The 25,394-nt window shown below is 40.1% G+C and overlaps 1 protein-coding gene, 1 long non-coding RNA gene and 1 pseudogene across 18 annotated transcripts in view; 2 read left to right on the top strand and 1 right to left on the bottom strand.

Moving 5' to 3' along the window:
* Positions 1–25,394, bottom strand: part of NBEA (neurobeachin) — a 752,331-nt gene that overhangs the window by 242,802 nt on the left and 484,135 nt on the right. The gene's annotated exons all lie outside the window — the stretch shown is intronic.
* LOC143681739 (uncharacterized) overlaps positions 1–25,394 on the top strand; it is a 47,040-nt gene that overhangs the window by 323 nt on the left and 21,323 nt on the right. For 2 of the 3 annotated variants that reach the window (XR_013174807.1, XR_013174806.1), the window contains exon 2: positions 7,283–7,324. This is a non-coding gene — a long non-coding RNA (uncharacterized LOC143681739). Of the gene's footprint in view, positions 1–7,282; positions 7,325–18,439; positions 18,549–25,394 lie in introns of those variants that run through there. The other variant, XR_013174805.1, reaches the window with a different exon arrangement.
* Positions 18,758–20,811, top strand: LOC143679679 (3-hydroxyacyl-CoA dehydrogenase type-2 pseudogene; annotated as a pseudogene).

The raw sequence follows: 25,394 nt of genomic DNA, 5'->3' as shown, positions 1-25,394 counted from the left end.
CTGATTAAGTTATTTCATATGGCAGGTGACTGCCCCATTCAAGGTGGGTCTTAATCCTTTACTGGAGTCCTTTCTATGAGGATAAACACCCATGGAAGCCAAGAGATGAAATCCAGAGAAGCACCTGAAAAAACCACAGAGAAGCCAGAAGCTGAAGCAGTGAAAGCCAGGTGAGAGGTGAGAAGACCCAGCAGACGTGGCCATGAGCTGGCTGCTGACACAGGAGCCCAGGCTCCCTGGTGACCAGCCTTCAGAGAAAGTGTCCTCCATTTGATTCCTCAACTGGGACATTTCCACAGCCTTAAAACTGAAAATCTGCAAACTAATAAATCCCCATTGTTAAAAGCTAGTCCACTCCTGGTACATTGCATTCCAGCAAATTCAGCAAACCAGAACAGTCCTTATTCCTTGGAAGGAAGAAATGATTTGCCAGTGAACATATGTGACCTGAGTAGGAAAATACCACACAGTAAACCAAGAATAGTGCCAACTTAGTTCACTCTTGAGAACCTGGCTTTAGACTATGCAGTCATCTCAGTATCAAATGAAAGCTGGCCCATTTGCATTTGATTTTTTCTGATATTTATGAGGCAAGCCGAAGAAAAACGTTACCATCCCACCAAACTGTTATATAATACGTTTGCTTTCAAACTAATTGGAAAAGTATGCTTTTAGTTTTACAATTAACTTTCTATTTATAACCACTCTCAACTTAGCTGAAAGCTTTTGATTTTGTGTCCATTCAGAAAACAGCCAAACCCCACACCCCTTCTCCATTTTGGTCCTTTTCCCATAAATGTTAGCATCTTAAAAGTGATTTTTCTCCACCTGATTTCTATTTATCACGCTATAGTACTATATAATAATAAAGGAAAAAAGAAAGAAGAGCATCCACCAGCTCAGCACCCACAAAGCAGTGTTTTCATTAAATTTTTACCTCCTTATTCTGATTAATAGACAAATATAGCTGTTTTTAATTATACTCACAATAGAGGAATGATTTTCAAATAATTTTGAAACTGGTACTTTAAAATAACATTTAATTTTGAATTCATTTTTAGTGTTCAGGTATAAAATATTTTCCTAGGGAGTAGAATAACACAGGCGATTATAAAATTTTTAAGTATTTAAAGTGTCTTTAAAATTTATACCTGTTAGAATTATATTTAAATTAAATTTTATCTCCAAATACAATAGTTGAATTCTTTTTCATTCACCTGTTAAAGTGATTTTTAAAATATTGTTTTTCCCAAGTTAGATGACTTTCTTGCATAAAACTTCACTTTTGCTTATTACTTTGACTTAGTTTCCAAAATTTAAATAATTCATGTACAGTTAGTAATTAGGACATTTTAAAAAAAGATTTACTCTAAGTATATACACATCACATAATTACAGATGGACAGCTGCTACTCAGTACTTAATCAATTTCACATTTCCTCCTTTACATCAAGGCATCCTATATGCTTACAACTGTGGTAGGGAGCTGTGACTAAAAAACTCTGTGCACAGTTCACAATTCACCGATCCATAGTCCATTGATTTAACCTTCATTAGAAGTTTTTGTTTTGACTTTAAATATAAATAATGAGCATAAAATGATGTACATTTAACTGATAATCAATGACCTCAGCCTTTCCTAAAAGCATGTCCTTTCTAAAGCAGTAGACAGACCTGATTGATTAACGAACCATTTAAAGATGACAATGACTCTTTGTGAAGTAGCTGGAGCCTTTTTTATCATTGTCTCAGGATAATCTGTGTCCTTGGGTAGATACTATCCACAGATGTTTTAGAATGCTGTCCCATATAGAAAGACCCAGTTGCCTGAGATTTTTAGGGCTCTGGTGAAGAGTTTTCTACATAAGGGGAAATGTGCAGTCACCACAACCATTGACTTTTCTTGAACCTGCCATTTCTCGGCTCTCCCTGCGCAGGAGTACGTTGTCAGGAAGGCGGAGCCTGTCCACTGAAGAACCCTTACGGGCCACCTATCCAGAGCTGGGTGCTGAGGAGCGTGAAGCTGCTCCAGGAGACCTCGCCTGCTCAGGAGGGCAGGGGCTGCTGCTGTCTCCGCCAGCGCCAGGCCCTCAGTGCCTAGAAAGGGTGCTGGCTGAAGTGCTTCTTCCAGAGCTGGCCAAGTTCTAGCAGCTGTGCTGGGAGCCAGTCAAACAAAGGCAAGAGAGGGCCATTTTCCACCTAAGAAGCTGACAGTTTAGTGGAAGAGACAAACATATAAACAACTGCAATACAGTGGAGTAATCAGTCTATGTTTGTAAGAAGTAGTTTGAGAACATGTGTGAAGGAAAAAGGAAATGATGGTCTATCCAAAGGAACCAGATAAAACTACTGAGACCATCAACAAACAAGAAAGACTGTGGACAACGGAAATGACTCAGGCTGAGGAGATGAGAGAAAATAGAAGGAAGCAAAGTGAACAGAGTCCGAGTGGTGCAAAGCACATTGTCAAGCTTAACAAAATACGTATTAAGGGAGCCCAAGAAGGAAAGAAAGGGAGAGAGAACCTGTGGTGGTTGGAAGCTGTATGCACCCCAGAATAAAAATGTTCCCCAAACTTAACCCACTCCTGCAGGTGTGATCCCACTGTAAATAGGCCTTTTAGATGAGATACTTTCTTTTAAGGTGTGGTCCAACTCAATCAACATGGGTCTTAATTCTACCAGTGGGCTGAAACGGAGACAGAAGGCGGGAAACCCACAGAGGGAGCAGCCAGAAGGTGAACCTCATTAGAACCTGGAAAGAGAAGGAAGAGGCCAAGAGATGTCACTGTGTGCCTTGCCCTGTGACAAGCTGAGGACCAGGGATTGCTGGCTGCCAATACCAGAAGGTCAGGCTTTGCGGGAGAAAGCTTTGTTTTGCTGATGCCTTGATTTAGATTTTCTCTTAGCCACAAAATCGTGAGTTCATAACTTCCCATTCTAAGCCAATCTATTGCATGGTATTTGCTTGAGCAGTCAGGAAAACTAAATCTGGTTTCTGTACTGAGGAGTGGGGTGCTGCTATTGCAAATAGCAAAACCTGTGGAAATGGTTTTGGGATTGGATAATGGGGAGGGGCTGGACGAACTGTGAGATACTTGACAGAAATGGTCCAGACTACTCTGAGCAGACTGGTGGTAGAAATACGGATGCTGAAGGTACTTCTGCTGAGGCCTTCGAAGGAAATGATGGATATGTTACTGGAAACTGGAAGAAAGATGACTCTTGTTTTAAAGTGGGAGAGAACTTGGCAAAACTGAGTTCTGATATCAGATAGAAGGCTGAACTTGGAAGCGATGAACTTGGACATTCAGCTGAGGAGATTTAAAAACTAAGTATGCACAGTGCAGCCTGGATTCTCCTTTCAGCTTACAGTAAAATTCAAAAGGAGAGGCACAGACTGAGAATTGAACTCCTGAGCACAAAGAAACTAGAAATTGGTGGGGTGGAAAATTCTGAGCATTTTCAGTTTTCATTTGATTTGGAAAGTCTTTATAATAATAATCATAGACATATTTTAAGCTCTGTTGTAAGATGAAGGAAGGAAGGAAGAAGGGAGGGAGGGAGGAAGGAAGGAGGGAAGGAGGGAAGGAGGGAGGGAGGAATAAGAAGGGCCTCTAATTTAAAGTATCTAAATATGGCACTAGGACAATTTCCTGAACCAGATGAGGGTTGCAGTATTTTGGAAACTTTCAGCAAACAGACAAAAAACTTTAAAGAAAAAGTGTACAAAGGTATAGTAATTTAGAAGTTTGAAAATTAAACTGAGCACGTATTATTTATTCTCTGACACAAAAACCTGAGCTGTTGGAGTACTGCACTTCTACTCATTATCTGCTTCACTTAGAACGAAAGTAAAACTACAGTGGGGACCTTTTAATTTTAAGTTTAGTAGTATCCATGGAAATTTTCCAGATTTGTAGCTGTGCTAAAAATGTGTTTTGGAGGAAGCTTCCACTATTATGCCCAGGTTAACTCTCAAAGGTATTGTTTGTGCAGGGTCCAATTATCCACTGCAATTGCCATCCTTCGACTTTGGAGTAAGTGGAAACATTATGTTGATTAAACACATTTGAAATCAATCAATCACAGTGGTAGGGAGAGCCTAGTGAGGCTGTAGATGAGGCTCTCAGGAAGAACGTGGATCCTAATTGCTGAGCGGGTCTCCAGCAGTGCCAGCTCCGGAGAGCCAGCAGATGCAACCGCCACAAGAGACAATTCCCTGGGGACTGTGTAACTGTGATGCCAAGCTCATTAGCAACCCCGTGTGCCCTCCTTGGGCCTCCTTTTGAAGGCCACGGACTCTACTGTATCTTTAGCTTCTGTGCTTCAAAATGCTTTGGTTCTGGGAGGAACACCATTCTCGATTTGAAATTAACCAGGAAAAAGAAAACATCTTTTACCCAAAGACCCAACTTGCTCCCTTCCCTTCCAATCTCTCCGCGTCTCAGTTTCCTGCTAGCATGGGCCTGTCTGAAACCTTTGGGATCCAGCATGTTGTGGGATCCATCATTTTTAGATGTTAGAAAGGTTATGTGGCACAGCTACTATGTATCACTCCAAGCAGCATCTAGGCTAATACTTCATAATCAAATAAATTAACATTTTTGTAAAGCAGTGTATACATTTGGTATAAAAGTATGTGGGATAAAGAAAGACAATCAATACGCACATACTTTAAGTCAAATTTTGCCACCAAATATATTTGCAACAGCATATGAAAAAATTGGGGTTTCAGAGCTTTCACAATTCCACATAAAGGATTATAGACCTTTAATAATTCCTAGAAGAAACTCTTAATCCCTTTTGGTGCAGACTTAAACCTTTCCATTTTCTTTCCATTTTCATGGAATGCAAAAATTTTCCTTAATTTATTTTCAAATAATATTACTCAGTCTCCATACCATTTGTCCTGGCAAGTAAACAGAAGCCTTTTTTTGTGTTTAATAAATGATGAAATCATAACCATATCAGCCTCCCAATTTCCTCTAAAATAAGATTTATGAAAAAGCATTCTATGCAAAATATGAACAATAGCATGTGCAGTGAATTATTTTTATCTGATCTAAAATATAAGGCTTACGAGAAACTGTGGGCTCATGGGGCCTCCTAGCAAGCAGTCTGCCCTGTGTGGGTGCCAGACTCCCCGAGCTAAGATGACATGAGAATGGAAGAAGCACTGCACGTGGCATGCTGATATTTTAAGAGCCAAGGAGAAAACCAGTCAAAAACCTAATTTACAAAATTAACATATATTATCTGAAGTGGATTTAGTAAGAAATAAGGAAGAACATCCTGATGGCCCAGTCTGACAATCAATGACAGAAATAAGATCTTCAACTAATACATGTAAACTTATTGGCCTCACTTTCCTAGATGTCTTCAGTGCAGTTCTTAACAGAATCATGGGGAGAAAGGCTCCATGTTTCTACAATTTGAATTTGCTTAGCTACACACAGCCCCTACACACAATGCTTATTTAACTATATATACATATAATTATATATACCTGTGTAAACAAAGCACCATGATCTGACTTTAGTGTGTCTGCGTATATATACAAAGAGGTGTATATATATACATGCATGTATATATACATATTCTTTAAAGCAAAATTAACATGGAGCTAAATAACAATGGGAAAATTGTGGAATGAATTTGTATATTTTCAATTATCCTCATTCACAACAGCTTTCTCTCTATTTCCCCTTTTATGTCACTTCCTTTAAATCTATCCTAATATGCATCTGACCACAAGTTCAAACTCACCCATATATCCACATGAAACTTGGAAGTGAAGGGTGGCTAGGCACACCCTTAAACTTAATTATCTCTAGAAACCTTTAAAGTACAGGCAGAGTCTTGCTGTGAAGTGAGAAGTGATTTAAAATTCTCAGGTAGAGCTCCAACTAACACCGCTGCTCCTTCTCACTTAGGTCTTTCCATGTAACAACATCAGCAAAATAATGAAATGAGCATCGACCGCGTATGCTCCAGGAAATGTAACAAGGTGGAGACCACATGACTTCTGTTCTAGTTTGTTAAAGCTGCTGGAATGCAATATACCAGAAACAGACTGGCTTTTAAAAAGGGAATTTATTAAGTTGCAAGTTTCCAGTTCTAAGGCCATGAAAATGTCCAAATTAGGGCATCCAGAGAAAAATAACTTAACTCCAAAGAAAGGGCCTAAGAAGTTCAGAGTGTCTCTCTCAGCTGGGAGGGCACATGGCAATGTGAGCTAGCTTTCTCTCTCACCTTCTTCCATGACTTCCCCTGGGGCAGTTTCTTTATGTATTTCCAAAGGTCTCTGGCTATATGGGCTCTGTTGGTTGAGTATTTTCCAAAATGGTTCCCTCTTAAAGGGCTCTAGGAAGCAACCCCATCTTGAATAGGCGGAGACACATCTCCATGGAAACCACCTACTCAAATGTTGCCACCCACAACTGGGTGGGTCAAATCTCCATGGAAACCATCAAAAAGATCCCACCCAGCAATACTGAATGAGAGTAAAGAACATGGCTTTTCTGGGGGGTGCACAACAGATTCAAACCAGCACAACTGGAAATTCTTCAAAGAAATATAATATCTAGGAATCAAAAAGTGGTACTTCCTTTGTTACTTTGGTGAAAACAAAATAAGACTATTTTCTAAAAAATATTCCTGAAGTCGTCTCATCCTTAAAATACCTATTAATGCGAGGTAGTTCCTAGAGGATCTTTGTCTTTGGGGAGTTTATAATCACCAAAATAAGCACTGCTCCACCCTTCACAAGAATTGTTTCTCTGAACTTGGGGGTTGTGCTAGTTCCTGGCCCTCCTGGCAAGGGCACACTTAGCACCTCGGCTCCTGTTCTCTGCTGCAGCAATTCTTCAACTGTTTGTTCTAATATTTTTAGAAACACTGCAGTTCCATTAGCTGCTACTCTGGAAACAAACAGGAAATTCTCCTTCTGAATTCTGGATCTTTCGAATTTTGTATCTTGCAATTTCTTGTGTCTGACTCCAAATGGAAGAAAAAGTGTTAAGGTCCACAGCTTAACCTTTGCGGGGGGTTAGGAAAACCCCAAAACCTATCTTCCCAGAGTGCCAGCTTCAATGACTGTGATAGAAAAGACATGAGAACTGAATAGGTGTTAACTCTGACAACTTCCTGGGTGTTTAAACGCATATTTCACACCCAAGTTCTTTGTTCATAGCTCTGTTAAAGAGACCTAGCAAGAGTTTCCTTTATGAATATCTGAATATATAATTATATAAGATTCAATTGACTTTGTTTTTTTTTAGGTTCATGGTCCGGGAATCGAACCCAGGTCTTCTGCATGGAAGGTGAGCATTCTACGACCGAACCACCTGTGCACCCTCAATTTACTTTTGTTGGCAACATTTAATACATTACGTATAAGAGCAGCTAGTTCACACACAATTTTAGGTATGTTTTCTGATTCACTTGGGCCATGGAAATAATGAGTGATTATTAGTTTACAAGAAAAGAACATGAAATTCAGGGTTTAGTATTATATTGGGACTGTTTTACTGCAACTAGAAGTATAAGTACACATATATCAGAAGTGATATCCTCTGCACCAATTATTTATAAAAATCAAAAGATAAATTAACATGAAAAAAGTCATCTTAGAAAAAATACCGTACACATGTAATTCTAAAACAAAGACTACATATCAGAGGTTACTGAGGGCAATTTATCTCACACACACACATCCACAGAAATGTGAAACCACAAAAACTACTAAAAACACCAGACCAAGATAGAATAATAAAATTAGTATACTCAGCAAGTAGCTGAACCATTTACAAAAAAGGACCATTTTATCTGTGCTCTTTTCTTTTGCAAAATCCAATAAACTGTCATTATATTCCTTTTAAATGGTTCCATTACAAGGATTCTATAACAAGGGCCTAATCTCTTGATAATTATAATAAATGCTTGTAATCAAAGTAAGAACCATTTAAAATGAGGAAGGAAAAAGGCTGTTTTCCATCAGACTCATTGTAGTTCTGTGACCTTTGAAGCATTCAGCTGCCATACAGCTTTCCATCCAATCTTGTTCAAATAAATACTTAAGGAAATACTAGATCAATGATAATTTAGATTAAGGCATTTTCTATTTCTTGTTTTAGAACTCTAATGTGCTAACATTAGAACAAAGGGACATCTTTGCTTAAGAGTATGCATTTCTAGACTTTAAATCATAAACTAGAATTTAAATCATACACGACGGGCTGAGATAGGTAATATTTCCGTGAAGGGAAAGCAACAAGGAACGAACAACAGTTTGGGAAACCACACTTTAGCCTGATGAGCTATTCAGCAGGCTTCTGGCTTTCAGGAAGTATTATTTTCCTAGAAGACAGCACAGCTCAACACAGAAGTTGGGCCTGTATTTACTTGAATAAACAATGACTTCCAGAGATCGTATAAGTAACTGAAGGCTGATAAAATTACGGGAAATGACTGTATATGATCAGAATGGCTTTCATCTGCATTTTGTCAGACCAGGCATTGATTTCACTTTTCAGCTGTGGACAGCAAGAGACCAGCTGTGCCCAGAGTGGGAGTGACCTGTGAGCCAGGCTCACCATGGGCGGAATTGTCAAAAAATGTAACACTTTTTATTCAGTCTTAGCAAAAAAAAAAATCTGCTGTTTCTAAATGCTTGGACAAATATATATAGGGTTCCACAAACTGTCAAAAATGGTGGGTTTCATTTATGACAAAATGAAAACTCTGTGCTCAGTTGTGGGAATAAACAGAATTATGGGGAGAAAATAAACAAAGAGAAGGAAAATATAAAATATACTGCCTTCAGGGCAGAAACAACTACCTTTTACTTGGTATTCCCAGATGTGTGAAGAGGAAATTTATGACAGCACATAGAAAAGCGAGATTCCCTTTGTGAAAGCTTTCACATTTATTTAACTAAGCCCAATCACTGAAAATGACCTTTCTCCAAACCTTTCACTCTGGTCTTAAAATGATCTAAAATGATTGCCAGATATTCTTTCAATAACATTACTTAACTAAAAGTCATTACCCAGGGGTGATATTAAAGTACTGGCAAGTAAAGACAGCTCTGTTTTCAGCAAAATAAAACAAAAGGCTTAATGAAAAATTGATAACAAAACAATTCAAATCTTAGTTTTTGAGAACTGCTAACAGTCTCAGAATTGGTAGGAAGTAAGGGTTTCTCACAGTCAAGGCATCTTATTTACCTCTTAATGGTAATAGGCACTGCAAAAAAAAAGAACCTAAAATAGAAAATGTTTAACACTTAAAATTGTATAAAAGAGTATTATATCCAGAAAAGACTTTCGAAAACAGGTTTTAATTAAATAAACTAAATTTTTGTATTTTTCAAATGTAGTAATGTCAGAAAGCTAAGATTTTTTTTATGTGATTACACATGCTGTCAAAATGAGTGTGTAAATTTTGATCACCTCTATACCTTCTCTTTTAATTTACACCCAATGTAAGATCAAAGGTTACCTGGTAGAGTGGGGATGGAGGGATGGGTAAAAGCACAGTTCGAGAATAACTGATAGGTAATTTAAAAAGGTACTTATTTGTGTACTCTGGAATTGAAAAAATTCCACCTTTCCATAATGCATTTCTGTTTCAGTGAGCAAAACCTGGACATACTCTGGGAGGGGAAAAAGATTTTCCTCTATTAAGAGGATGATTAGTTCAGTAAATCATGGCTTTCAGATGAAGTAGATTACTGTGTCTCCTTGATGGGAAAACGAGAAGGGTAGAGGAGGTTCGTTTCACCGTGGAGTAATTATGCTGAGCCAGAATGCCACCGTTTATCACGGCTGAAAGACGACACTCACTGTGAGCCCGGGAAACTGCTGCTCAAATGCTTGTGTCTAGATCAATACCCGATGCAAAAAGTAATTATACAACAGAAACTTCCCAATCAATACCTTCCCAGGCTAACTTACGGTCTGTGACAGGCATGAGGGGACCACTGCTGGCTGCCGCTGAGGTCCACCCCATTATATCCAAATTAAGCCTGTTTTTCTGTGCTGTTAATCAAATCTGTTCTAGTATTATTTCAAATCCTCTGTATTGGTTCCTTATAAATAAAAGAGTTGGTTGTCAGGTTTTGTTTTTGTTTTTGTTTTGGTACTAAAGCAAACCAAGTCACCACACTGACCACAAGCAACATAAAGAGCTAGTCATTAACGGACCCGTTAGTATTTTTCTAGGAAATAAAAAGGAAAAAAAATCAATTCACGAGGTAAAAACAATCAACGTCCTTACTCATTGAAAACTAAAATACTTCCGAAAGTATGCTTCCCAAGCTTCAGTTGAGGTTCTGATCTTCTTTGAACTTCCATAATCCATAGGTAGAACAACTTAAAATTTTGTTACGTGTAACTGAGTTTTTCCGGAGAGAAGCAATCCTCCCGTTATGGGGGCAGATCACGTATGATTATACATATGTGTACTTTATATATATATAGATAAAAATAGCTGTAACAATCATTTGAAAATCCATCCAAACGTCAATTTGACAACTGCTTTCTGTAAGATAGAACTCAGTCTTATAAACCAATCTAATATATCAGAGAAGGTTAAAGGGCATGGAAAAATCACTACTCAGTGAAAAAAAATTTTGACATCCAATTTTCAAGCTGATTTATCAGTAGAAAGCCAAAATTGATAGTTTGCCATTACTGGGTAGCAGTCTGTCTAAGAAAGCTGTTACAAAAGCTTTCATTTGGATTTAGCCACATTAATCAATACAAACCTATACTGTTTCAATTTTTAAAATATTGATTTTCTGCTATAAGCTGAGTCCAGGAACATTTATCAACAATCATAAAAATTCTCAATATACTTTTAAACAGAGTTTCATAAAATAAAAAGATCAAGTGAAATCAGGTGTATATGCCTTGTTGGTTATCCCTATTAACCAAAGATTGTTTAATCTAGTTAACCAAGAAGTTGAGTTGAATTTTGTTATAGCTTAAAAAATAACTTTTCATTTTGCCTTTTCTCAATTTTAACCAGTTAAGCACTATGTCTTAGTTTCTCACTCATTTAATTCTAGTATTAATTATCAAAGAACTTTATGAGTTATTCTAAATTTTTAAACAGATGGTAAAAATTTTAGAGTGAGTGCATTATTATTAAAACATTTTCTTTGTTAACTAATAGCTGAAAGTGACATTCAGCAGAGATTGACAAAATAAAGCATCTTGAAAAAAAATTTCAAAATATGTAGTGGAAATATTTTAGGGGCAGAGAAGCTTAAGTGTTTCTCAATTCCTAAATGGAGGGGTGAAAACCCTGTGAATAAAAGAGGGGTCCTTGCTCAAGTCATCCATCATGTTCTGGATGCTTTGAAGAAGAAAAAGATACAGAAAAAACAAACTACGCTTTGTAACCAAGTTTATGAATCTGTTGCCACATCATTAGTGTTTTAATAGAAGTTCTGTTAGATTCTGGAAGAAATGAGCAGAAGTAAATTCTACAATGGAATACACCTGCCTTTAAAACATTTTTCAAAATGACAGCCTCAAGTTCAAGTAATATTTTGCATTATATGGATATATTTATATGTTATGTATTTAGGAATATTATATATATATCGATTAAATATTTAGCAAATCTATATTTACACTGAAAACCACACACTAATACAATTATTTATATATACATGAAATTCCCACATAAGGACTATGGGTATCTGTTGAAAGTGACAGAAAACGTCAGGAGCGATGGAAGGCTGGGGCAGCGCTGTCAGTCCAGATGCTGGACAATCTCTATGGAGACCCGCTGCCCACCTGCAGAGCCAGGGGCACAGGGCCATTCTCGTCCCTCAGCCTGCACAGGGACCACTGAAAAGAGATGGTGCTGATGGGGCACAGGCCACACACTTGCAGGTAACATGCTAAATAGCAGAAAATAGCAACTTTTTTATGTTTTAAGCCTGGAAACATGGTTTGTATTCTTCAATCAGGTAGAATCAAGAGTTAAACAAAAAAGAAAACCAAGACAAAAAACTTCTTCCAACAAAATCTGTAAAGTGAAAACAATTTTTAAAAAAAATATAACCGTAGAAAAGTAGTCGATACGTAATACAAACATACGTCCATGCCAACCTCAATTTACTGAAGTCTAAATTAATGAAGCTGAACTACTATACTAACATTTTTCATACCGAGAAGATTCAAAAGGTTTAGCCGAAGCACAAACCCTGGAAGCAGAGCAGCAGGTGAGACGGTCAGCGCGGCGCCTTGGGCCCGGGCAGCCAATCCGGCGGCAGCAGGAGGGCGGTGTGAAGGAGAAAGTGGGTAACACAAGCTACAGAATTCTGTCTGGTGGTCCCGAAATGAGTGTATGATTAGCTGTGGGAAAGTTACAATAAGATTCCTATCTCTCCAGAAAAGGTAGTCCATTTGCAAAATTGAAAATGGATAATTAATTTTTAAAAGCCATTTTAGTATTCTAGGTTCTAGATGTTTATGGGACATATCTAAAATAGTTTGATTTGCAAAACAGCAGAGAGCCTTGAAAAAAACTGGCTATAACTGGCTGAATGAAGAAATTATTACTCCTTTGATCACATATCAGCAATTTTGGAGACACATTACTGTTACAGACCTCAAGGGTACTGCTTAATTCTCTAGAGACGTAATTCAGGCCTTTTTATTTTCATTAATGGTAAAGAGTTCATTCTTCTTTTCATGAAAAAAAAAGTTCAGGTTGAATACTCTCTGGAAAATGACAAATGACTCAGTAATCAAGTAATAAGGTGCTATAAGCATTTTAAAATTAACCTTCGTAATTTCCCTATTTTTCTTCCTATTTTCTGACCTTGTCTTGAGTGCTTCCCCTGGTGGCTTCCACAGGTTGTCTCATCAGAATGTGGGTGAGTGGGCCCAGGTATTAGAACCTCTTCTGTTTTCAATCTTTAGCTTGGTTACTTCTAGAAATCACCTGGCTTCTGGGTTAGACTGACCTTTCCAGATTTGGCTCTGATATGGCCAAACATACCCACAATGATCTCAAACACGGAAGGAAATACACAGGTGTCTCAAATATGCAGAACTGGATGGCACTCCCAGACACATCCCATTTGTATTTTTTCCTGAAATTCTTTTCCCTACTCATCTTTAAACATACCAAGAGAAATGCCATCATCCTTGTCACCAAGGTCAAGTTGCAGGGATAACGTGAGTCATTTCTCCATTCCCTACTTCACGTATGTCCTACGCCCTCCCGTGTCCTCCCCTGCGTTCTCCCTACTTCACGTATGTCCTACACCCTCCCGTGTCCTCCCCTGCGTTCTCCCTACTTCACGTATGTCCTACACCCTCCCGTGTCCTCCCCTGCGTTCTCCCTACTTCACGTATGTCCTACACCCTCCCGTGTCCTCCCCTGCGTTCTCCCTACTTCACGTATGTCCTACGCCCTCCCGTGTCCTCCCCTGCGTTCTCCCTACTTCACGTATGTCCTACGCCCTCCCGTGTCCTCCCCTGCGTTCTCCCTACTTCACGTATGTCCTACGCCCTCCCGTGTCCTCCCCTGCGTTCTCCCTACTTCACGTATGTCCTACATCCTCCCGTGTCCTCCCCTGCGTTCTCCCTACTTCACGTATGTCCTACGCCCTCCCGTGTCCTCCCCTGCGTTCTCCCTACTTCACGTATGTCCTACGCCCTCCCGTGTCCTCCCCTGCGTTCTCCCTACTTCAGGTATGTCCTACACCCTCCCGTGTCCTCCCCTGCGTTCTCCCTACTTCACGTATGTCCTACACCCTCCCGTGTCCTCCCCTGCATTCTCCCTACTTCATGTATGTCCTACACCCTCCCGTGTCCTCCCCTGTGAGAGAGCATCCAGTTGGGGGTGACTGGCCACTGCCTCTGAGCTAGGAGTTTACCTGTACCGGGGCAAGTCACATGTCCTGGTCATGCCCTGACCTTCTCTCCATGATGGTCTCTCCATGCTCCTCTTCCTCACATCCTCCAGTCAAGTTAAAAGCTCCCTCAACGGTGCCCCTTCCACCCAGGCTCCTGGACAATAATTCCCTGGCAGCTCTGTGAACAGGCCTCGCAGCCTTCACTTGGGCTTTAAGGAACACCCAGTTCCATGCCCTCTAGTGCAGTTTCGAGCTCACACACCGTGGAGGCCTGGCCTGCCCCTGGCTGAAGCTGCTCTGTGCTTTCTCCTATTCTCAACTCCAACTGCTCTCAAAACCGCTCCCAGCCACCTAACCTTCCCCCATTTGAGGCCACCAATTCAGACTCTTTATTATCATTAAAATGGATAACAAATAAATCACATAACATTTCTTGAAAATGTAAATCTACTACAAAGGTGTGATTAGAAAATGAGTGAGGAAATTAACCTCACTTCTAGGTTAATTTAGGAATGAAATAACCACCCACTCATTTTTTCATCTATCCATTCATTTTATACTTATTTATTGGCATTTGTAGCATGCAATCAATGTTTTCTGAAAAATATCACTTGCTACCCAAAAGACCTGATGCCACATAAAAATAAAATTGTTAATCAACTCCTCATCCACTCAGAGGTACTTTTTCCTTTGGTTTTTCCTGTACCTTTGACTATAAAGTAAAGATTAAGCTGTGCAGTACTTCAGTCCATGGACTAAAAATCCAGGACAGGATTTTTCCACTGAGCATTTTTGGTGCCAGGAAAGCACCGAAAGGGAGCGGGGAGCAGCACCCTCATGATTCTGCCAGAAGCCTGTGGTCACCACGGGGAGCCACTGCGGCTCCTGATGTGGCGCCTACAGGATGCCTTGCTTTGGCTGCAGGGCTGGCCTCAAACGACAAAGCTCCGGCCACCCCCATGAGACCCCGCTGTCCTGGGGCCTCGTTTTAACCCTGGGACTCCCAGGGCCGGGTGCCAAGGATGTCCCCAGGCTACAGGACAACTGCTTGTCTTCAGTTCTCCTCAATTTAGTTTTTAAGTGAGTGTTCAATGTATCCCGACATAGGAAAATATAGTAAAATAAAGAGAAAAGAAACGAACTATTTTTGAGTTGCACCAGTTTGATCATCAGCCAGATATAACCTACTGTGGGAGGGAGCCAGGTGGGACTCAGCGGGACTCACCAGCACCCTGGGCAGGTCAGGACCTCTCCAGATTGACTTTCTCATCTGTAAAGTAAAATCTGTACAGAACCAGGCCTAATCTTCGGCTGAGCATCCCAGATCCTCCTGCACTGAATTTAAATGTACTTTTCAGTCTTGTCTTCAATTGCTACTGCTCATACTAGACCCTAGAGAGCCCAATGTCCTCCCCCAAACCTGGCTGTCTTGAATCTGTGCAAATCTTGGGGTGGGGCAGTGTGAATATTCCTCTATTTCTTTATGAAGTGCAAATGCTCGTTAATGCCTCACTCAAATATTGTCAAAAACTGCTTTATGCTGAAATTACCATTACCTAGTATTTATAGACTCTCATGAACTAGGCCGTAGCTCCTGGGGGCTGAGAGTGATGTTTTTATATCTTTGTGTTCTATGCAATAACACAGCACAGTAGCCCACTCCATGTGATATTGCAGAATAGTTGTTTAGTATGGATTAATTGGGATAGCAGGTATATTCCCCTAAATGACATATTAATTGAGCCATCAGTTAGCTGAAAGAACAATCTATATGCCAAACCCACTGGGAAGGGGGTGGTGGTCAAACGTGTAAAGGCGCAGCCTCTATGCTTGAGACGCTTACAGTCTGAAAGGTAGTCGTTTGGTTTAATAATCACCCTCCGAATGGTGAATATTACAACATCCATTAATTTAAGCACTGCCATAATAAAAAAAAGGAGAAAAATCATATGACCAGTATAAATGCAGAAAAAAATTTCACAAAATTCTACACCTATTTAGGATAAAAATAAAAAAAATTTATCCTAGACCCTAAAGACCCTGACCTACTTGCATTCTTACCCAATATAAGAAGGAAAATTCGGAAGTTACCTCTGTAAGTAGGGGTTAAGTGGGCAGCCGACATTGTGACATGGCTTAAATATGTAAAGGACTCTCCAGAGTTAGTTTAGAATAACTTCTCATATGTCCTGAAATTTGACCACAGAAATTCATTCTTATGAGTTATGGACCATTATTTCTGAGAGGCCACTAGAAAAACAGACTTATGCCTGTGAAGGGAGAGACATTTATTAAGGTTTTTTTTTATCAGATACCACACCCGCCAAAATGATTGGGCCAAACAGGCTTCTGAAAATGGGGGCCTCTGAAATGGGAGGCAGAATGAAGGCAAGAATAGATTGATTTTATTCCTGTGTAAACCCATGCACATGAACATGCACACATAAACAAACATAAATACAAACACACATGCCCAATTACATTCATCATTTTCTGAATTTCTAAATTCCTTTTTTTCCCCCAGGACATTAAGATTCCATGGCAGTATTTCATTTTATTCTTCTAATCCTAAAACTACACTGGAATCAGAATAATTATGATGGCTCTCTGGAAAGATACCCTGATAGGATCTTATCTCTTCTGAGATGTTGTCTTAAAGATTTTAGTGAAGAGTTTGCTCATAAAACCCAGAATAAGAGACAGCAACTTTGAATTAAAAGGCTCACATCTGGGTTACTCTGTGCATGTGCTTAGGTGTACCTTTGAGATCCCTTGGCTTTGACAAGGACAGCTGGGGTCACAGAGCCGGGGTTGGGGGGTTTCTCAGAATCCAAGGTGAAGGAGCTGTAAAGGGAGGAGTCCCATGACTTCCAAGATGACAGGCTGACACACAGGGCTGAGAAAGCCATTTAAAATTGGGTACATTTCTGGGATGTTTCCTTAGGTCTTGAGCAATCCTAGACCACTGGGACAAGTTACAGAATGAATAAAAGAAGGAGAAAAAGGAAAATAAACGAAAGGACATGCATGTCACCAAAGCATTTGGCTCTTTATTCCTAAGACTTGTCATGTGTAAATCTGAATTTTATGACTAATAGTAACACTATAATAATAATGTTTTAGGTTGTCAGAAGTTGCATCTAAGGAACAGAAAAAAGAAAAGCAGACTTAAAAAAATGTTTACAGACTCTTAAGCCACAGCAATACTATTAAATTCAACCAAATTTACAATAAAAGAAGCAACATTCTTAAAAGGGAATGAAGGCCTGCTCCCTGGGACACCTGGGACAGTGAGACCAGCGACTACCGCGCAGCTGGGGCCAGCAGGACATGGGGTGTGCTTCAGGCCCCCCACTTTACAGCCGCTCCTTAATGGGAAAGTTCTTGCAGTGCTGAATCAAATTGAGCACTCAGGTGCCTCAGTGAAAGGCTTCTATCAAAGGAGCCCTTCATCATTTTTATGTCCCTAGTGCTTCCTTCACCAAAAGCAAAAAAAAAAAAAAAAAAAAAAAGTATTAACAAAATCTGAACAAATAAAGGGTTATAGTTTTCAGTATCCAATTAATCCCTGACAAACCACATCCTAGTTTGACATATTTTTCTTTCTGAATACTTCTTAAAAAAATATTTGAAACACAGGCATCGATGTTAATTGTTCAAACATTTAAGCAGCAATAATTCATCCATTAAAGTAACTGGTAAGCAACCAACAGTCAAATTAACGCAGGAAACTGAAAAAACAGGACTGATCTAGGAGAGGAAGCATGCCTCATGTTTTTGCTAAATTCCCTAATTTTTCTGATTTAGTATATTCAAGATAATTCGTTATTACAAAGCCAAAGTTCTCTCATCTATTATAAATTTCAACCTCACAAATGTGATTATTTAATGTATAGTTTCTGGAAACACAAGCAAGCATGGCAACTTTCCAGGTATTTGTAAAGCAATGCTATAACAAACTGCCCCTGGTTTCTCATATAAAACGCTGCCGCTATGTACTCTGTGCAGTGGAAGTGCAGCCTGGTATATGCAAATGAACACGTTTAACCAGGGCTCAGTTAAGAGGGTGAAGGGAGGAAAATCAAAACGTCAAGGTCAGGAGGATGAGGCCTGAAGTCATCTGATTCTTCGACTCAATCACAGAGAATTTGATCGGATCTGCTTTTTTAAAACACTCCATGAAAACAATGTAACCTTCACCCACGTCACTGCACAAACCTCCCAAATGCCTGCATGCCCAGGAGCGGGGCTTCGCGCCGAGACAGTGCCGACAAGCTCCTGAATCAAACGGACAACAGAGATGCGGACTCAAAAAGGAAAACGCAATCAATGCACACTACGAGCTTTAAACCAGATTTTAACGAGATAAATAAATACACAATCTAGTAGAAGTGCCCAAAAGTTGTGTGCCTCCTTTTTATTTTGTACCATTTACTGCAGTAACCCTGATACAGAGCACACAATTTCCCTACATTCAAGTGTACAATTCAACAGCATTGATTATAGTCACACTATTTTGCTACATTACCAGCATCCATTCCCCTTCTCTTTTTAGCACCTTAAACAGAAATGACCGACCTACTAAGCTCTAACTCCCGCTTCCTGCCCCTTCCCTGGGACTCTGGAAACTGAAGAGCCACCATCTGCCACAGGAATTTTGCTTCTTCTAGGCAAGTGATAAACCCAAGATGATGTAATTTTTGTCTTTTGGGCCTGGCTATCTCACTTAACATGATGTCTTCTAGGTTCATCCATGCTGTCTTACGTATCAAAACTTCATTCCTTTTTATGGCTCCATTATATGGATATGTCACATTTGTTTATCCACTCATTTGTTGATAAACACTTGGCTGGTTTCCACCTTTTGGATACTATGAATAATGCTGCTGTAAATAGTGGTGTATAAATATCTGTTTGAGTCTGCTTTCATTACATTTGGGTGTATACCAAGACATGGGGGTTGTTGGATCATATGGTAATTCTGTTCTCAATTTTCTGAGGAAGCACCAAGCTTATTTCTATAGCACCTGCACCATTTTACAGCACCGCAGGCATTGGATGGGTATTTCCATTTCTCTTCATCCTTGCCAACACTCACTATCTTTTTTTTTGGTTTAACAACCATCCTCATGGGTGTGAAGAAATATCTCACTGTGGTTTTGATTTGTGTTTCTCTAATGACCAATAATGTTGAACATTTTTCCACTGTGCTTATTATTGGTCAACTGTGTATCCTCATTAGAAAAATTCACGTCCTATTCAAGTCCTTTGCCCATTTTTGATTGGGTTGTCTGCCTACTTTTGAGAAAAGCCAGAAAAGTAGTGCCAAACTTATGCTATCTTAATTTTAATTACTTTTTGAAAACTGCCAGAAAGTTTAAAAGTCAAAAGCCAAATTTCTGATTTTACAGCATTGGGCGATGTGGTTTCCCCTGCAAAAACTATAGGCTTGAACAATATTCTGCTTCAGTTTTATTTAGGAAAATTATTTCCACTAAATATCATAGCCATGTATTTTTATATACAATGTCAACTAACAAATGCTTTCACTTCGATAGTGACATGAAGTATGAAGAGAAACCATAATGAAGTGATTCAAAATCAGAACAGGAAGGATATTAAGTCTTTGTAAATTCTTTGGGCTTGAAATATGCTGATGAATATTCAGATGATGAAATGTAATACTCTGCATATTTAAATTAGAAAAATACAACAGCAAAAATATCAATAAGCTATTTGATATGTTTCATTTAATAAACATTTAATAACACTGCAGGAGATGGTTTTCTAATTTATGCTCCACAAATGTACTAGGTAGTTCTTATCCCACCTTCTATTGAGGAAAAAAGTTGAAGCTCAAAGAGATTAGGAAATTGTCAAAGCTATAGTTGAAGCTATGATGACAGAATTTGAACTCAAATTTCTCTGAGTCCACAGTTCCAACATACTAACATATTACCTATGTAATTACCCAGTGAATACTTATAAATTGACTTTACTAACAATTTTACACTTTAAAAAATACTACAATTTCTGTTCATTTTCCTTATGTTCAAAGTTTCTCCAAATGATAGACTGGAAATGAGAATCACATTGTTTGCATACAATACTGTAGTTAAAATAAATCCATGTATCTTGCGTAGGGTTCTGTGCAGGATGGCTGCTGCCTGTCCGAGTGGGGAGGGCTTGGTGGTGGTGCCTCGGGCCCGGGTTTGGCTGTGGCGGAGCGACTCCTGGGGCAGGGGCCACTGCTGTGCTTCTGGGTCTGCCCAGGCTTCCCCAGGATGGGCAAGCCCAGGCCAAGAGGTTAGGCAAGAGCTGCACCTGCGCCTCCACTGATGTCACCTCAGAGGAGGATGTACAAGCAGCCCTAAATCTAGCAAAAGAAAAGCTTGGTTGTGTGGACGTGGCAGTCAACTGTGCAGGCTCTGCAGTGGCTGACAAGACATACCACCGAAAGAAGAGAAAGACCCATTCCTTGGAGGAGTTCCAGCAAGTTCTCAATGGGAATCTTATAGGCAAGTCCAATATGATGTGCCTGGTGGCTGGTGAGATGCGCCAGAAAGAACCAGACCAGGGAGGCCAATGGGGTCATCATCAACACTGCCAGTGGCTGCCTTCAACGCCAGGTTGGACAAGCTGCACAGTCTGCTTCCAAAGGGGAATAGCAGGCATAACACTGCCCATTGTTCCAGATCTGGCTCCCGTGGGCATCTGGGTGATGACCACTGCTCCAGGCCTGCTTGGTACCCCACTGCTGAACATACTCCCAGACAAGGCTTGTAACTTCTTTGCCAGCCAGGTGCCTTTCCCCAGTCGTCTGGGTGACCCTTGTGGTGTGCTCATGTGGCACAGGCCGTCACTGAGAACCCATTCCTTAATGGAGAGGTCATTCAGCTGGATGAGACTACCCACAGGCAGCTCTGAAGGGAGACAACAGAGAGGATGCATCGCCTCTGCCCTGCCTGCTCTTAGAGTGCTAAATGCCTGTTTGGAGGAAAGTCCAGTAGCCATGTTGTACCTCTGCCCACTAGTCACCCTCTATCATTAATTAAGTCTATATTAAAAAAAAAATCTTGCATAACAGTATTCATTCTTTCCATATTTCAACGTAGGGCAGAAAGTTGGAGGTGGGAAAGCCACTTCTTTATTCAATCTTTTACACAAAATGAATACCTTCTGAAATGTAAGTAAATTATCTATAAATAATAATGAAAAAATATATCCAATTATTGTAATTTGAGTACATTTATTAACCTTTCAGAATTCTTTGGAACCAGCCATCAGTACTTGGAATGCCTATAATTCCTCCACTCCTTCTGCAGTAATTACTATTTCTTTACAGGCTTCCTCCTCTGTACTGGGCGCTCTAACACAGGGTGGGAGTGAGAACCTCAACTCCTGCTGCACACAGAGCTTTGTCAGTAAAGTAAAAAAATTAAACATATAATGTACAGGAAAGTGTTACAGAAGCAGAGAAAAGGAAGAAACAAAACCAGCTACATTTTTATACACATTAAGACCTTACAGTATACGACTAGTTAAAGATTTCAAGTAGACAGCTGGACATTCTGACCTAACCAGATGGGATTTTAACAAAGGGTAGCCAGTGTTTGCTTTTCGTTTGTTTTTGTCACATTAGTGTTTTTCCTGGAACAATCATTACGGTATCTGGTACCTAATCAAACTGGCAGGCGACTGTAAAAATGCTTGGTTCCAATATATGACAGAAATATCATTAATATAACCACCAATATGTGCCCTGGATGGAAAAGTGGGTCCTTCTTAACAATACTTGCCAACCCCACCATCTGAAACCAAAAACATACTACACTAAGTTAATAGACAACATTTTAGGCGTAATTTAAGTATTTTGGGTGCTTTATGAGGTCAAGAAGTTACTTCATTTGAGGAATCTGTAGCAAGGAGTGATAAAACAATAAAAATGAAAACTAAAATTTGCACTATGTTTTTAAACTTTACAATGTATCTAATAGGCAGGCACTATGTATTAATACTAATACAAATGTTAAATGTAAAAAACAGCACAGTGATAATACTCGATAATACTACTGTTAATACTGGTAAAAAGATTTACAATATATAGCCAGAATAAAATTAAGTAACTTTGGGTGGCAGGAAGATGGATGAGACTGTACTGTCCGAAGGGGAAGCCATTTTAATGGCATGGTCTCAAATGGACAGGACAGAGAAAGATACTCAAGAAGTGGAAACTGATAAATCCTAGACCTATTCCTCTAGGTCTAGAAAAGCAGAGGGCTGTCAAAGAGTCCAGGTCAGGGGATATTTGTTTTTAGTGTGCCACAGATGCTGGAGTGCAATGCACCTGAAATGGACTGGCTGTTCTAAAGGGGACTTATCAGTTACAAGTTTACAGTCTTTAGAGGAAAGGCCACTGGCTTTCCCCTGGGTTTCTCTGTCACATGGGAAGGCACACGACAACGTCTGCTGGCTTCCCTCCCGAGTTCTGGGTTTAAGCGGCTTTCCCTGGGGTGGTTCCTGTCTGTATCTCCAAATGTCTAGGCCTGAGCTGGTCTGAGCTCTCTTATAAACCTGACTCTTTGCGGGAGACACTCCCTTTAACTGATGGTAGATGTAATCATCCATAGATGAATTTCATATGCTGATGATTCAAGTCTGCAGCAACAGAACTGGGCACCATCACCTGGACAATTTAACACACAAACCTAACTACTACAAAGTTCAATTCCTGTCAATTTGGCAACTATACACATCACCTCAAACCATACTTAATCTCTAAATAGAAAACAATAACAGGTATTTTTCCACCTAACAATGTCCATCTGTCCTGGATACAACACACTAAATCTTTCCATACACAAAATACATTCATTTCATACTAATATCACAAAAGCCTTAAACCATTTCAGTAACAATACAAATACAATACAGACTCAATAATAGAACACAATTTCATTAGTCACAGTCATGGTGGCAAAATTCTCTTCTGGCTGTGGACCTGTGAACACAGAGCAAATAGATTCCAAGATATAAAGAAGGAACAGTCTTATGATAAATGATCCCATTGCCATAGGGAGAATTTGGAAGGAAAATAGACTTAACCAATTCTGAAAACCTGCAGGGCAAACACAATTAGATTTCAAAGTCTGAGAGTCATTCATCCTTGGGGCTTTAGAAAGCGGCAGTTCCACCCTTTCCAAGGGCCTATGCAGTGGCCCTGTTCTCTCCAAACACTGGAATAAGGGTTATAACATTGGGGAACATTGGGGAGACCACCTTTTCCTTGCCCCCAACCCCCTCAAGCATCTGGGTGGCAACTGGATTCTCTGCCATCTCTGGGGCCCATGCTCAACCCCTTCAGAACAATGGGGTGACAGTCAGGCTCCCCCCAATCCTGGGGAATGTGCACCACCCTCTCTGAGGCCTGGGGTACCAGAACTCTTCCTAAATATTAAAGTGGAAGATCCACCCTGGGGCCTTCTGGGGCAAACGCACCCCTTCCACACACACAGATGGATCTGCTCTTCCAGCCCAAGTTTTCCTGGCTTCAGAGCCTAGCTTCCATGGTTCTGCCTCTGAGGTTACTCTTCCTTCTATCCATTCATTTTATGTCTCTTCCAGTTCAGATCAGCAGTGGTTCTGTTTGTACAGGTCTCACAAAAAATTTGTTGACTTGGCATGTAGCATGTAAGGATCAGAGCCATCCACAAATCCTTTCTGGATAACTCTAGATATCTCCAATCCTGGCTTGTCCTGTTATGGCTGAGTGGTTCCATGTTTGGTTAAATCCTCACTTGGAGCACTATTCTCTGGGGTCTCACTTTCTGGAAGCCCAGAATTTTCCAACAATTTCTGGTTTCTTTGCACCCAAAGTTCTGTCCTCAGCCTGTCCCTTTCTTGTTGCATTTTAGTATAGGTGGAAAGGAGAAACCAAGTTGTATCCTCTATATTTAGCTTAGAAATTTCTTCAGTCATTTATCCCAGATCACCACATTCAAACTCCTCCTTCCATCTAGCACCAGAATTCAATTTTCCAAATTCTCTGCCACCTTAAAACAAGGGCTGCCTACCTTCCAATACGCAATAAAACATTCCTCTAAGGGTTCAGAAGAAGTATCTTTAGAGTCCATATTTCTACCTACAGTCTCTTCAAAGCAATCTAAATTTTCTCTATCAAGCCCCTCAAAATTCTTCCAGAATCCCCCCCTTACCCATTTAAAAAGCTGTTCTAACATGGTTGGAGTTCTAGCTGCTGGAATGCAATATACCAGAAATGGAATGGCTTTTAAAAAGGGGAATTTAATAAGTTGCAAGTTAACAGTTTTTGGGCTGTGGAAAATGTCCCAATTAAAATAAGTCTATAGAAATATCCAGTCTAAGGCATCCAGGAGAAGATACCTTGATTCAAGAAGGCTGATGAAGTTCAGGGTTTCCCTCTCAAGTGGAAAGGCACGTGGTAAACACAGTCAGGGTTTGTCTCTCATCTGGAAAGGCACACGGTGAACATAGCATCACTAGCTTCCTCTCCAGCTCCCTGGGAGGTGTTTTCCTTCTTCATCTCCAAAAGTGCTGGCTAGTGGACTCTCTGCTTTATGGTTCTGCAGCATTCTGCTTTCTCTGAATCTCCTATTTCTCCAAAATGTTTCCTCTTTTATAGGATTCCAGTAAACTAATCAATACCCACATAGAACGGGAAGAGACACGTCTCTATCTAATCAAGTTTAACACATCTCCATGAAGATAACCGAATCAAGTTTCCAACCTATAGTACTGAATAGGGATTAAGAGAATGGCTGCTCTCACAAAACTGCCTAGGATTAAATCATGGCTTTTCTAGGGCACCTAAATTCTTTCAAACCAGAATAGCTGGTATTTGTAAACACAGCAGCACCCCACTCTCAGTACCAAAATCTATGCTTAGTTTGCTAAGGCTGCTGGAATGCAAAGTTATCAGAAATGGACTGGCTTTTATAAGCAGATTTATTCAGTTATAAATTTACAGTTCTTCAGAGCAAAGGCAGCTGGCTTTCCTCTGGGTTTCTCTGTCACATGGGAAGGCACACGACAACGTCTGCTGGCCTCCCCTTCCCGCTGTGTTCGAATGGCTTTCCCTGGGGCGTGTCCCTTCTGCATCTTCAAACATCTGGGTCTGAGCTGCTGCACTCTCTCCTAACCTCTCTCTTTTAAGCCTCACTCACTGCAGAAGGCACTCCCCTTAGCCAACCACAGATGTGGTCAGCCATAGATGAGTCTCACCTGCTGATGATTTAAGTCCACAGCAACAGAACTGGGCACTGCCACCCGGCCAAGTTGACACCAAAACCTAACTACTACAGGATAGAGAAAGATGTAAAAAAATGGGAAGTGACAAATCTGAGAGCTATTTTATTCTAGTTCTGGAAGAGCAGAGAGAAGTCACAGAGTCTGGGTCAGGAGAATATCTAAGGTAGTTTATGAGATGATAACCATTGCATAGATTAAATATGGGTTGACAAGAGTTTAAATTA

This window comes from Tamandua tetradactyla, chromosome 4 (genome assembly GCF_023851605.1).
Source record: "Tamandua tetradactyla isolate mTamTet1 chromosome 4, mTamTet1.pri, whole genome shotgun sequence".
Classification (NCBI taxonomy): Eukaryota; Metazoa; Chordata; class Mammalia; order Pilosa; family Myrmecophagidae; genus Tamandua; species Tamandua tetradactyla.
Note: the sequence above shows the minus strand (reverse complement) of the source record. Positions and strands in the feature narration are given on the sequence as shown.